General features: G+C 40.1%; 2 long non-coding RNA genes across 2 annotated transcripts; both read right to left on the reverse strand.

Annotated features, from left to right (window-relative positions):
• Positions 1–10,412: 10,412 nt before the first annotated feature.
• LOC122053527 lies at positions 10,413–11,058 on the reverse strand. Its single transcript, XR_006132220.1, has 2 exons — positions 11,000–11,058; positions 10,413–10,771 (listed from the first exon to the last, which is right to left on the reverse strand). It is a non-coding gene; the product is annotated as an uncharacterized LOC122053527 (long non-coding RNA).
• Positions 11,059–11,426: 368 nt separating this feature from the next.
• LOC122053526 lies at positions 11,427–13,586 on the reverse strand. The gene is made up of 4 exons (XR_006132219.1): positions 13,214–13,586; positions 12,887–13,129; positions 12,705–12,789; positions 11,427–12,250 (listed from the first exon to the last, which is right to left on the reverse strand). It is a non-coding gene; the product is annotated as an uncharacterized LOC122053526 (long non-coding RNA).

Consider the following 13,586-nt stretch of genomic DNA (forward strand, 5'->3'; position numbering starts at 1 on the left):
ACTGATCAAATAAGGTATCAAACCTAGGTCCTGACATGGTAAAACATGGTTATATCACTACCCATGAGCATGTGAAATCAGATAGGTATCAATACGAGATGCAAACAAACAATCAATCAAGCAGGTAACATGTATCGGGTAGTGATTAACCGAAACAAATAAGAAAACACAATTAATGCAAATTGTTAATTTCACTACTAAGCATATCAAAGACGATAAGTCAAAAGTATCCGCCTCCGAAAATAGAAAGGTCCAATCTGACTCCGAGATACTCGTCTCGCATCAAAGTCCTGTGTTAAATCGCACAGTTTAGCTAATTTAATTATAAACAAATAGCTAAACTAATTTCTAATCCACTGACCCGTTAGGGTTAGTTTCATTAACCCCAATTATACCGTTATACAACTTCTAAACCTAAATCAATAATTATTGCTAACACAACTAGCAATAATCTAACACAAAGATCAAAACCATAAACCTTACCTAAATTCACAGCCTGTGGTCTTCTTGATTCCCGGTCGCAAAGTGTGTTGCTGTTGACAATTAAGTAGGCTGCTAAATGGGATAGCTGCCGGAACCCAAAATCATCCACAAACCCAAACTCTTTGCTGGTTACTTCACTGACCACAAATCAAGAACAATAAAAATCCAAAATCAACCCAATTCCAATCAAAGCTAGGGTACAGAGCCTAAAATCTGTGATGGACCGAACTTGTGGCCGGCGACAATGCTAGGGCACAGCGTCGGCGAAGCAAACTCGGCGGCGACACAATCCAAATCTAGGGCACACAAGATGAAGGTCGGCGGCGCTGCTGTGAGGAGAGCTCGGCTGACTGTGAACCCAAAATAGGGCACGGAAGGTGAGACTAGGGCTCGACGGCGGCCGACGTTAGGGCAGAGAGGGCTCGGATCGGCTATGCTCGCGCGTCGCCGGCGCTTGGACAGGGAGGAAGAAAAGATCAGCGGCTGGCGGCTAGGGCACAGGGGAAGGGGTCGGCGTCGGCAGAGGAGAAGAAGATGCAGCGGCGGAGGAAACTGCCGTGGCCGGCGGTTAGGGCAAAGAGAAGAAGGAAGGTGTCGGGCGTGAGAGGAGAAGGGAAGAGAGGCACGCCGGGGGGGGGGGTCTCGGCGAGGATGAGAGGGAATTCGACGAGGTAATAAAGAAAATAAAAAGAAATAAAAGAAAAGGAAATGTAAATATAAACATTTCCTCGCTTAAACGGGGTAGCCTAAACAGGCTTTTCCGGCCTCGCTTTTATCCCCGTTAACTCGTCCGTACGAGCTCCGAAAAATATCCAAAAATTTCGAAAAATTCCCTTATTCATATTCGCCTATTTCCGGTATTTTACATCATAGACCTGATCTATCATTGTTAGGTTTTTGACTACCTAACATCATATCTAAAACCTTAGATCCAACATTGAATCTACCTAGAGTTTCTTCAAACGATTAAGCTTTGTCTTCAAAGCTTGATTTTCCCTTTCTAGGTTCCTAACTCTAGAATTGACTTGTCCACATTGGACATTCCTAGATCTACCTTTCCTAGGCATATGTCTCCCCTTCTTAGGATTAATGTCTTGGTTCTCCTTAGGTCCATCATTTCTAGCTTTATCATGAATTGGTCTTCTAGGGTTATAATCTACATTAACTCTATTTCTATCATGATATCTAAAGCCAAAGTTATGCATGGATAAATAATAATAGTTATTTCTAGCATGCATGTAGGAGTTTAAATTTGAATTAAACTTCAAGTTAGGATATACCTCCCTTACCCATGAAGCTCCCCCTTGATTTGAGCTCCTCTTCTTCTTCTCCCACTTCTTTAAATGTGCAAACTTCTTGATCTCCCTCTTCTTGGGGTATTTTGTGTGGTAGTGTCCCTTCTCCTCATATGTGAAGCATATGATGCGCATTCTCCTTCTTTGGGCTTCTTCATTCCTAAAACTCTTGTTAGTGTTTAAATTAACTTGAATGAGTTTAGGATTTACCTCTTTCTTACCCAATGGGCATCTACTCTTGTAGTGTCCCTTCTCATTGCACTCGAAGCATATTATGTGGTCCTTTGACTTGAATTCGATGGAGATGCTCACTAAGTTGACCTCCAAGACCTCTTCTTCACGTGTCTTGGACTCTTCTTCAACCCTTGAGGATGTAGATGATGCCTCATCTTCCTTCTCCTCCTCGGATGTTGAGCATGACTCAACTTTCGTTGGCTCCTCCTCAACTTGAGCCACTTCATCCTTTTCTTCGATTTTTCCTCTTCGTGTGTAGGCATGAGTTCTTCCCATTGAACCTTCTTTATCTTGATCCACAAATCATGGACATTCTCGTACTCACCTACATACCTCATCACATTAGAAGGCAACATATCAATTAAAATTGATATTACCTTATTGTTTGCCTCCGATCTTGAGGTTTGCTCCTCCGTCCAATACCGTGGTCAGAGCTTCTTTCCTTTCTTATCTTTTGGGACTTCGAATGGTTCCTTGATCAACTTTATGGTATCCCAATCCGTGTTGAAGAAGACCTCCATCTTCATCATCCAATAGGTGATATCCCAAATGCCTCCGCTTTCAAACTTCGACAGTTCAATCAAGCTGGTCATCTTCTTGTATTTGCCCTTCTTAGCAATTAGTCCGATGAAGTGCGACCTCGGCTCTAATACCACTTGTAGGGGATCGGTGGCCAGCTAGAAGGGGGGTTGAATGGACGGTGCCCCTAAATCGATAGCAATACACGCCGATTCATGTGGTTCGGAGATAAAACTCCTACTCTATGACTGTCCATAAGGTGGACGATCCCGATCCGTCGGTGGATGACTCCCCAACAAACTCCGGCTAGCTCAAACCTCCTTGTGGGTGGAGAAACCTCGCCATAACTCTCACAAGAACTCTTTTGACGCTAGGGGACAGGTAGACTACTAATAGGGGTTAACCACTTCTATTTCGTCAACCTAGACCAAGCTTCCAAGGCTTGGTTATATAGGCCGCGGGTTGAAAAATCTCTCCTACCAGTCGACTGCTAAAGCCATCAGTTGATTGCCTTCTGTGAAAATTCGACCATTACATCCCAACAGCTCGATACCAGTCGACTGGTAAAAGTACCAGACGACTACTCCACACTGATCGAGCGAATAGAAGCATTCTGTTCGCTCCCAGCCGGCTGCCCAGTCAACTACACCAGTCGACTGGTGTTTTTACCAGTCGACTGCTACAGTAACTGCTACAGTACTACTACAGTATTGCTACAGTAAAACCCTAAACCTAGGATTTTACCCTTAGTATAATCTCTCATGCACTCGTACCCTCATGACTCACTTGACCCTTTATTGCAGCCTTGACCTCTAGTCTTCAAACCTACTTCCTTTGGCTCTCGTCCCTTGGATGCATCAAGCTCGCAGCTCGTCCCCAATGCCATCCTTCGTGTATGCCTCGAAGTCACTTCCCTCGGCCCTTGTCCTTGTTACCTTGTTCACAATCCCTCGGATGCTCCATCCTTCACTAGACCCGAAGACATCAAGCTGAGTCATATGTGTATCCTGGAAACCTGCACACTCACATACACATCAAATAATAAGGGCGAACCTAACTTAAACCCTTTTCCCAAGCACTAAAACACATGGTCACATGGACCATTGGGATTTCTCCAACAGGGTGGCCTTGAATGAAGTTAAGGGTGGGCCCCGGGTAGGTCAGGTTTAACCGGATGCTCGTAGGGAGGCCCAGAATAGGTCAAGAATGACTAGAAACGGATGCTCGAGGGGAGGCCTAGAGCGGATCAGGATGACCAGATGCATGTGGGAAAGGCCCCAAAGCAGGTCAGGGTGGCCGAATACTCATGGGGAGACCCGGAGCATGTCAGAATGACTAGATGCTTACGCGGGGGAGGAGGGGCCTAGAGCAGATCAGGGTGACCAGATACTTGCGTGTAGGCGAGTAGGTTAGGGTGACTAGATGCTCGCAAGGAGGCCCGAAGAAGGTCAAGGTGACTAAATGCTCGCGGGGAGGCTCGGAGTAGGTCAAAGTGACCGGATACAAATACTTGCGGGGAGTCTCAAAGCAAGTCAGGGTGACCATATTCTCGCGAGGAGGCCTAAACTATGAGAGTAATTGTGGTCCTTCGTTTGAGGGGAGGATTATTAGGGTCAATCAAAGTCCCACATTGGAAAGATTTGGTAAAGATCATGGGTTTAAAAGGATGTAGGATATCTCCATTGGCATGAGACCTTTTAGGTCTAAAGTGGACAATATCATGCCATTGTGGATATATGTGGACATCTTTCGATTCCAACAGATGGCTCCCTCTACCCCGATTGACAATATTCTAATCAACTATGTGAAAAAGCTAGAGAAGTTCATTGGGTTAAACTTCAAGCGGTAGCAATAGAAGATGCTCTTCTATTTGACCACGCTAAATCTGGGCTAGTTCTTGATGGAGGAACCTCTTAAGTATGCTAAGCATGCCATCGATGTCAAGACCTTTAGTATAGTGGAAGCATGGAGCCATTCAGAGTTTCTATGCCAAAACTACATTCTTAATTGTCTTACTAACTTGCTATACATTATGTATAGTATAAAGAGAACGACTAAAGAACTATGGGAGTCCTTAGACTAGAAATATAAGGCATAGGATGTGAGGACTAAGAAATTCATTTTCAACCGATTCATGGACTACAAAATAGTCAACTCCAAGATGGTGATCAACTAAGTTCAGGAGATTTACTCAGAAGGCATGGTGTTGTGTGAAATCTTCTAATTGGCAGCTATCATTGAAAATCTATCTCCCAATTTAAAAAATTTTAGGAACTATCTAAAGCACAAATGGAAGGAGATGAACATCAACGAACTCATTGTCAAACTATGAAACGACAAAGACAACTGTAGTTTCTAACAAGCGACTGTTAAAGTCAATGTGATCAAGCACGGTCAAAACTCAAAATGAAAGAATCCTAAATCTTCCAAAGTGAGATCTAGAAGTGGCATAAGAAAATAGAAATTCTCTGGGAAATGCTTCAATTGTAATTGAGACAGTCATAAATCTTCAGAATGCAAGAAGCCGAAGAAGAAGCAGAAGACTAATCTGAATGAGGAATCAGACATAGACCTCTACGACATAGTCTCCAAAGTGAACATCGTATGCTCAAACTAGCTAGCGACAATGGTGGATAGATACTGGTGCTGCCAAACACGTGTGTTACAACAAGGAGCTGATCCATAACTTTAAGGAAGTCAAAAATGAGGATAAGTTGTTCATGAGGAACTCAACAACCTCATACTTTAAGGACTAAGGTAAAGTAATGTTGAATATGACCTTGGGTAAGGAGTCGATTCTAAACAATGCACTATATATTCCAAAGATTCAAAAGAATATGATATCCAGATCACTTATAAGCAAGCATGACTTTTGTATTATTTTTTAGTTAGAGAGAGTTATTCGATACAAAAATAGAATGTTTGTAGGGAAGGATTATGTAATTGATGGGTTATTTAAGTTTAGTGTAATAGTAAATGCCCTAGAATAATACAAATGAAAGTTCTTTTATTTATATCCTTGAATCTTCATATTTATGACATGGTAGACTAGAACATGATGGCTAAAATACGTACATAGATTAATTAACATACAAATGATACTTAGATTCCATCTTGACCTGAAATATAAGTATGAGATTTGTGTTGAAGTGAAAATGACAAGGTCATTTTTTCAACATGTTAAAAGTAGTGAATCACTCGACCTAATCCTTTTTAGAAACCAATAAGGCGGGGATAACACACAAACTCATGCTTTCTCTAATGAAACCTTTTTAGAAACCAATAAGGCGGGGATAACACACAAACTCATGCTTTCTCTAATGAAACCTTTTTAGAAACCAATAAGGCGGGGATAACACACAAACTCATGCTTTCTCTAATGAAACCTTTTTGCAAAAGTTCTTCAATTTGTCTATTCAATTCAACACACTCTAAAGGATCTAGATGATAATGTGGTGGGTCGGATAATTGTGACCTTGGGATAAATCAATGGAGTGTTGGATCATGCGTAGAGGTGGGAGTTCATTGGGTAATTCGTCACTAATTATATCATTGACCTCATTTAATATCTCTTTGATTTCAGGGGAAAGACCTTTTAGTGAATCTTTAGAGCCAACTGTGAGGTTTTGGCTTACTAATGCTATAATCACTCCTGATTCTTTTCCTTATTTCTCAAATCGAGATTGTGTGAGTAGGTGAAGAGGTTGTGTTAAAGGTTGGGTTGGTTTTGTTGTCAGCTTAGGTTTAGACTTTGGCTTTCTAGGCTTGGCTGGTATAGTCGAATATTTTGATTATCATGGTAGTAAAAGGTGAATACGTTCACCCCAGTGTCCTTGTCAATTCGTTCTAGGGTCAACACGGAGGAGATAAATCACGGACGGGTATTAGCCTTTGGAATAGTGACTAACACATAAGGGAAGTGTTTACCTCGACTTTGTCGAGATTCGAATCCCAGACATCATGGTGATAATACCTCATGCGCTAGCCACTAGACTGTCCCGAGGGGACGAATATTTTAATTATCATGCTTAAATACATAGGTGTTTTTTGCATCCATGGTAAATAACGTAGAGATCATCAAGTTAGGAGTGACACTCATAGGAAGAATGTCACACCATATGTCATCTTTATACGAACCAATTTCTATAGGAACTAAACACCTTTGTATTACAGGATGGGAAGTCTGATATACCCATGCCACCTTATATGGATTTGGGTGCGGTTTGGGGGTGGCTTGAATCCTAGAAAGGGCTTGTGTGGAAACTATGTTCATACAACTTCCATTGTCGATAACAATCTTACATGCCTTACTCCCACATTTGGCATACGTGTGAAAAATGCTAGCGTGTTTCCGTTTGTCATCCAATGTGGGTATTGAAAGGATACAATGCACTATATTAAGTCCTATGGGTTGTTCTTCAGTTTTCTTATTTTTTTAGTGTTGGTCGAAAGAGTCAACTTCCTCATCACTACCTTGGATCGGATTATATGTCACTTCATCCTCAAAATTGTGTTCTTGTTCTAAGGTCAAGACTCGATATGGGTATTTGTATGCCACATGACCTTTATTATGACAATTGAAACATTGAATGTTAGGATTTCTATTTTCTTAGGTGCTTGTGTACCCACCTCTACTTATATTGTATGACAAATCTAGGATGGGTAGAACCAGTGGGTTTACTTGATTTTAGTGGTGCTCTATAAGTAGGAGCACTATGCTGAGGGGATCGATTGTTGTAAGGTAGGTGTTTTCATAAGATATTATTCAATCTCTTTAACCTTTTGGCATGCTTCTTTGATCGAGGTTGGGCAAATAATTTTATTTGTCTTTGAATTTTAGGTCTCAATCCATTAATAAAGTGGATCAAGGTTTCCCTAGGATCTGATTTGGAGTTGCAACACATTTTTAAATTTTCAAATTTGCTTAGATATTCAATTATGCTCATGTTTGATTGTTTTAGATTGATCCAGATAGTGTACCGTTGCTTTCTAACGTATGTTGGAACATAGTTTTTAGTTAGAATTCATTCCATCTCTACCAAGTGTGTGATTGGTTCTTCCCCATTCGCATGGTATTAGTCTTGGATACTCCGCCAATATTTCTTCGTTGAGCCTACGAGTTTGGCTTTTGCAAATCACACTTGTTTGATTTGTTGAGATCTAGTGCGCTAAACAAACAGAAAATACAGTGAAAAGTAAATTAGATCCTCTCTAGAAGATCTATGCGAAGGAAAAAACACACATATACTAAGTTTGATGAGATTTATACCTTTATTGCGTGCCCTTCGCTATCCTGACAGTAACTTTTCTTTAGATGCAGATCTCTGCGCGATCAAGTGGTCACACCTCTATGGTATCCACACGAACACGTTCTGTCTGTCACACGAACTCACGATTTGGAGAAGAACCAACTTTATAGTGCAAGCCACTTAGAAAGTTCGACCAAGCATGAAGGAGGAAGAAGAAGAAGCTCAAGAATCACTCCAATTTTTCATCTAATGAAAATTCTATCAAAAATCCTATTTATATTCATCCAATGAATACTAAGGATTTTTATCTATTTGTCTTCCTCTTAATGGGTTGAATTATTATTGGATCATTATATTAGATTAACCATTAACTCAATAACCCAATGAGTCTAATCTATTAATCCAATGTATCTAATTCGGATTGAACTCAATCTAATGAGTGGATTCATTTGAGTCTAACTCAATGAGTAACCTAAAAAACTTAAGCATCTCATAATTGACTCTTAGAGTTAAATACTAATACGATTTGGGTCATACTATATTGGTCAAAATAATCCTCAATCTTAGCGATCCAATCAAGGAAAGTGCTTGGGGTCTATTCAACCATCAAAACTAAGGGCATCTAGTTTAACTCGATGAGTAGTATCTATTTCGGGTCTAGTTTCAATTCTGGGCAGGGTTTGAATGTCTGGGAAGTGGTCTCCTTCGTCCATAACCAATTGTTGGTCTGAATGTGAATGATGCCTAGGTGATTGTTGGGCTGCATGTGATATGTGATCTGTTCAGAACTCGTACCATTTACTAACTTGTTGATCATGCTTTCAGTAGAAACTTTAAATTATTCTAGGTCTTCTACTTTAGATCGAAAGGTTTTAAACTTGTCTCCTAAAAGTTTAGACCTATTATCTACCTCTCTGATTGTGAGGTTTCTCATTATAGTCGATGTGGAGGTTCCACAAGTAATGAAATTTATAAATAAAACAACACAATAAATTTAAGGAAGCATGTTGAAATTTGAAAACAATGACAAAAGAGGTAGGTCACTATAAAATAATGATAATATATATATATATATATATATATATATATATATATATATATATATATATATAGAGAGAGAGAGAGAGGGGGGGGGGTGATATGTGAGTCAAATTCTGAATGCATGAAAATTGATTACATGCTAAATTTAACAAAAGTTATTTTCATACGAGAATTGTAGGATCGAACTCAATGCTAGAGGATGTGAATAGCATTATGAATTTTAAACATTAATAAATAGTAAATAAAATAGTTGAACTAATCAAAGTTAGTACAGCGGAAATAAAATTTACTTAAACTAATTCAATCAAGTAGGATAAAGACAATAAAAATATGCAATAGATTTAACTAACAATTTAAGCATGTAAATTGATCAATCAAACCAGAAGTATAGACACATACCAGTTATAGAATATGATTCTTATTTTTAAATTTGTTCTAGGTGGAGAATCCTTACATAAAAAGAATCTAAAAATTTTAAGCATAATAAAACAAATAACGCAACACTATAATAAATGAAAATGTTACTTTAAGTGTTGTCGATTAGAAATGAAGTGTGTGTTATAGTGTGTCGCAGCATATAAGACGAATGAGCACTTAGAATAAGAGCACAAGAAATTAAGAGATGAGTGAATGAGTGCTTTTCAACCTATGCTTTGAAACTCCTTATATAGGACTCCTCCAGTCGTTTTGAGTCTTCCCGATCGCCTATATTTGTGCTGACGTGGCTACAACTTCTATCCATTTGATAATGTTAATAAAGCTCTCCGATCGACTAGACATCCTCTAGCTGCTTTCACTTGGACTTGATTATTAAGTCTTCAGCTCCCAGCTAACTCCACCTGGACTTGAGTCACCCAACACCCAGCTAACTCCACCTGGACTTGAGTCACCCAGCACCCAGCTAGGGATTTGTTTGTCAAGTTTTAATCACTTAGACTTGAGTCACCTAGCCTTTAGCTAGAAATTTATCTGCCAAGCTTTAATCACTTGGACTGGAGTCACCTAGCCCCCAACTAGGAATTTGTCTGTCAAGCCTTAATCACGTAGACTTGAGTCACCTAGTCCCAGCTAAGAATATATCTGTCAAACCTTAATCACTTAGACTTAATTCACCTAGTATGTAGCTAGGAATTTACCTGCTTAGTCTCCAACCAAGACTTACTTTATGCTTGATTCCTAATCAGGACTTCAAATGACTTAATCCACTAAAACTTAATTACTGTCTAGTTCACAACAAGAACTTTAACATCTATTAAGTACCCTGCGTATGCAAACTTGACACAATTAGTTAGATCATAAACTAACATAATTTTAATCTTAGTCATATATTAAAACTCTGGGTTAAATATTATGTGCTCAACACCAACAATCTCTTCCTTTTTTATAGTATAAACATTAAGTTAAAATTAATAAATAATAATAAAAAATTTACATCAAAATTTGAATTTATATTCAATGTATGAAAGAAATGAAATAGGGTTAGTGAAGTCATACATGAATTGACACACCCCTAAAGGAGTCCCTGCCAGACAAAAATCCGACAACATCTCCCCTGTACCGGTGACAATATGAAGTATCACTACAAACAAAATACATCAGCCACATGCGGCTGGAATATATACACAACCACGCAGTTTATACACAGCCCACTCGGCTGGAACATAATAAAACACAACCACGCAGTTATATAAATACAATAAACAGCCCACTTGGCTGCATTAAAAACCAACACAGCGGAAAAACGATAACGGAAAGCCCAATACAACACAAATCAACACACTGCTAGCCGGCTAGGATTTATACAACAACCACACCAACAAATACAACAACACACCAAATACAGCGAATACCGAATACAAATAAAAACATATACAAAAATCAGAAACGATCTTCAGATGTGACGTAGGACCCGGCAGACAGGATACTCCGAGCGACACTCCAACCATCTACCTGAAAACATAAAGATATACACGTGGTGGTGAGTATAGATAACTCAGCGGGTAATTGAAAAGATAGTGCATGGTCTATAATGAATATAGAGATCAAAGGTATACAGTCTCAGCAGGGAATCAAAGAACATGATCCTACTATCATAATCAAGACATCTGAACATATCAGACCTACTAACCTAACAAATATACTGTACATACTACAACCGACATAAGGATAGATACATACCCAATCTGGAGACAACACCTGGTACAATGGTCAGTAAACTCACCAGATCTGCAACAGACCTACTCATGACACCTGTGCAATATAAATACGACTGCAAATACATGTAAAATAAATGACATGTATGCAACATGACAACCATATGCAACAATCATATCGCAAACAAATGCAGCATACCACAAACACATGCAACTAGTATCTACTAAGCATGTATGCAAATATATCTCCAAAGATGCACCGCGCATCAAATGCAAATGTGCATGCATGCTCCATGGTCACCCCCGCCATCTCTCTAGACACCACGACCCCTGTATGGCCGAGAGGCTTGAGTCCGTGACAAACCGTACTAGCCTCCAGTACAAGGACGATCAGCTAAGTAGTTATATAACTACATAGCTAAGGGTCCCTGACCACTCATAACTCAAACCCTCTGACTACTGTACCCTCAAGACCCACTACTCCAGAGTGGTCGAGGCTGACAGAACACTGAGCGGCTGAATGAGCGCGACAGGACTAGCTCCACTCCTACCACTCTCCATCAGTGGTCGAGAGGATAGCTATAAACGACTGACGACCCTCTCAACCACAAAGGAGACTAGTCGTCAGATGCAATGAATGATGAACATGATATATATATATATAATCATGATACAAACACCGTCATCATCCATGCAACCTCTAAACCACATAAACACTGCACAACAAGAATATAATCGTCGTGGTACCTCCACATATCCCCCCAAACATATGTACACAACTACATATGTACAATCAACTAAAAATCTCCAATAATCCCACAAGACACATGTACATAAATACAATCAACATGTATCCTCCGGTAAACACATCAGACACGTGTATATACAACAAATATACAATCAACACAATTCCCCCAATCATCTCACCAGACAAATGTATACACGACATACAAATGGACAATCATCATATGAATGCCACCAACGAGGTATCCCCTACCATACATACTCTACATGTAAAAATGCCACAGAGTAAAGATAACCAAAGTGCAGACTGTATAAGAATTAAATAGATCATCACAAGGGTCAAGGATCAGTATCAAGCAGGAAAGCGACATACGAACACGATATAAGGTAAAACAACCTAATCCATCAAAGAAAACCATGCACTAAGCTCAATAAAAATCTACATAGAGCCAAGGAAGAAATACCCGCCTTAAATCTGTCAATCGTGATAAAATAAATCACACATCGTGATGATCGTCCCATATCCAAAATCCTGCATAAATCAACATATATATATTATTGTTTAGCTGATCACATAATCAACAACTAACCAAACCCAAAACCTAATCCTACCTTGATTAGGTAATCCTGTTTAATTCCACCTAAAGATCCAATTAGATGATAAATTCATCCTTACTCCACAAATTAATCCCTAAATCCTCACAAATTTATTACTAATCAAAACTCATTACATCATCCAACAACTCCAATAATCCTCAATCGGCATAATCATTTCCTCCTCCAATCACACACAAATGAATTCATCCTATTTCACAATAACCTAAATTAACCACCCAACCACCACAAGAAATCTAAAATCACACTCCATCAACCACACATCACAAGATCTCCAATATAATATGGTACAAATCCTTATCAATCCACATCTCAATTGATTCCTAAATTGAATTCATTACATAATATAATCAATTCATAGCACAACTTACCCAATTCCATTGCACTCCACTGTTAGCTTGCGATCCGAGCAACCCACTGTTGGAAGCCACAGGTGTGATGCTCACTGCCAAGAAGCTACAAAGAATACCCACAAGCAATTCTTCCAAGAGTCGGTCCAAATTTCAACATGTACAGCAAAGACTTGCTGAAACCCTAACAAATAGAACCTTACCTCAATCCAGATGCTCCAGATCATGATTTGTTGCTGAAGGAAATCACTGCTGGAGCCCAAATCCAGATTCGTAGCAACTTCCCCTCCAAATGCACTGTGAAGAACAAGGGCTACTGACCTCTGCCGACATTGGTGATCTATCCAATGGTGAACCCGAGCAGCAACCCTCCACAACTTCAAGAAGTGGAGAGGGCAGTGACCGGCAATAGGAAACGTCCACAGCACGCGGATCCTCTGTTTCCTCTAATCCAGATCAGGAAGATCATCACAAACAAACCCAATTAAGCAAGGTCTTTGAATTCACAGAATCTTTCGACGAAGCCTTACCTCAATCGATCCGCGCGATCCACCTCAACTGGAGACGATTCGCAACCCCCTCCAATGAATAGATCAAATAGAAAAGCTGAGAGGGGCTCGATCCACCAAGAAAGATGCGAATCAACTCCCCCCTGTCGTGCCCTAGCTCTGCCGGATCACCGTCGATCGCCCGCAAGAAAGAAAGAGGACGAAGACCTCACGCCTCGAGAAGGAGAGGGAGGAGGGAGACTCGGCCTAGGCACGCTGGAGGAGGGATTATTGCCGGTGATGAGCTCGTGGCGACCGGCGATCAAGCGAGAAGAAGTCGCGAGAGAGGGCTCGGGAGAAGGGAACTCGCGCGAGGGAGAGAAGAATCGAGGAGGAAGGGAATCGGGGGAGGGGG

The sequence above is a fragment of the Zingiber officinale genome, chromosome 3A (genome assembly GCF_018446385.1).
Source record: "Zingiber officinale cultivar Zhangliang chromosome 3A, Zo_v1.1, whole genome shotgun sequence".
Taxonomy (NCBI): Eukaryota; Viridiplantae; Streptophyta; class Magnoliopsida; order Zingiberales; family Zingiberaceae; genus Zingiber; species Zingiber officinale.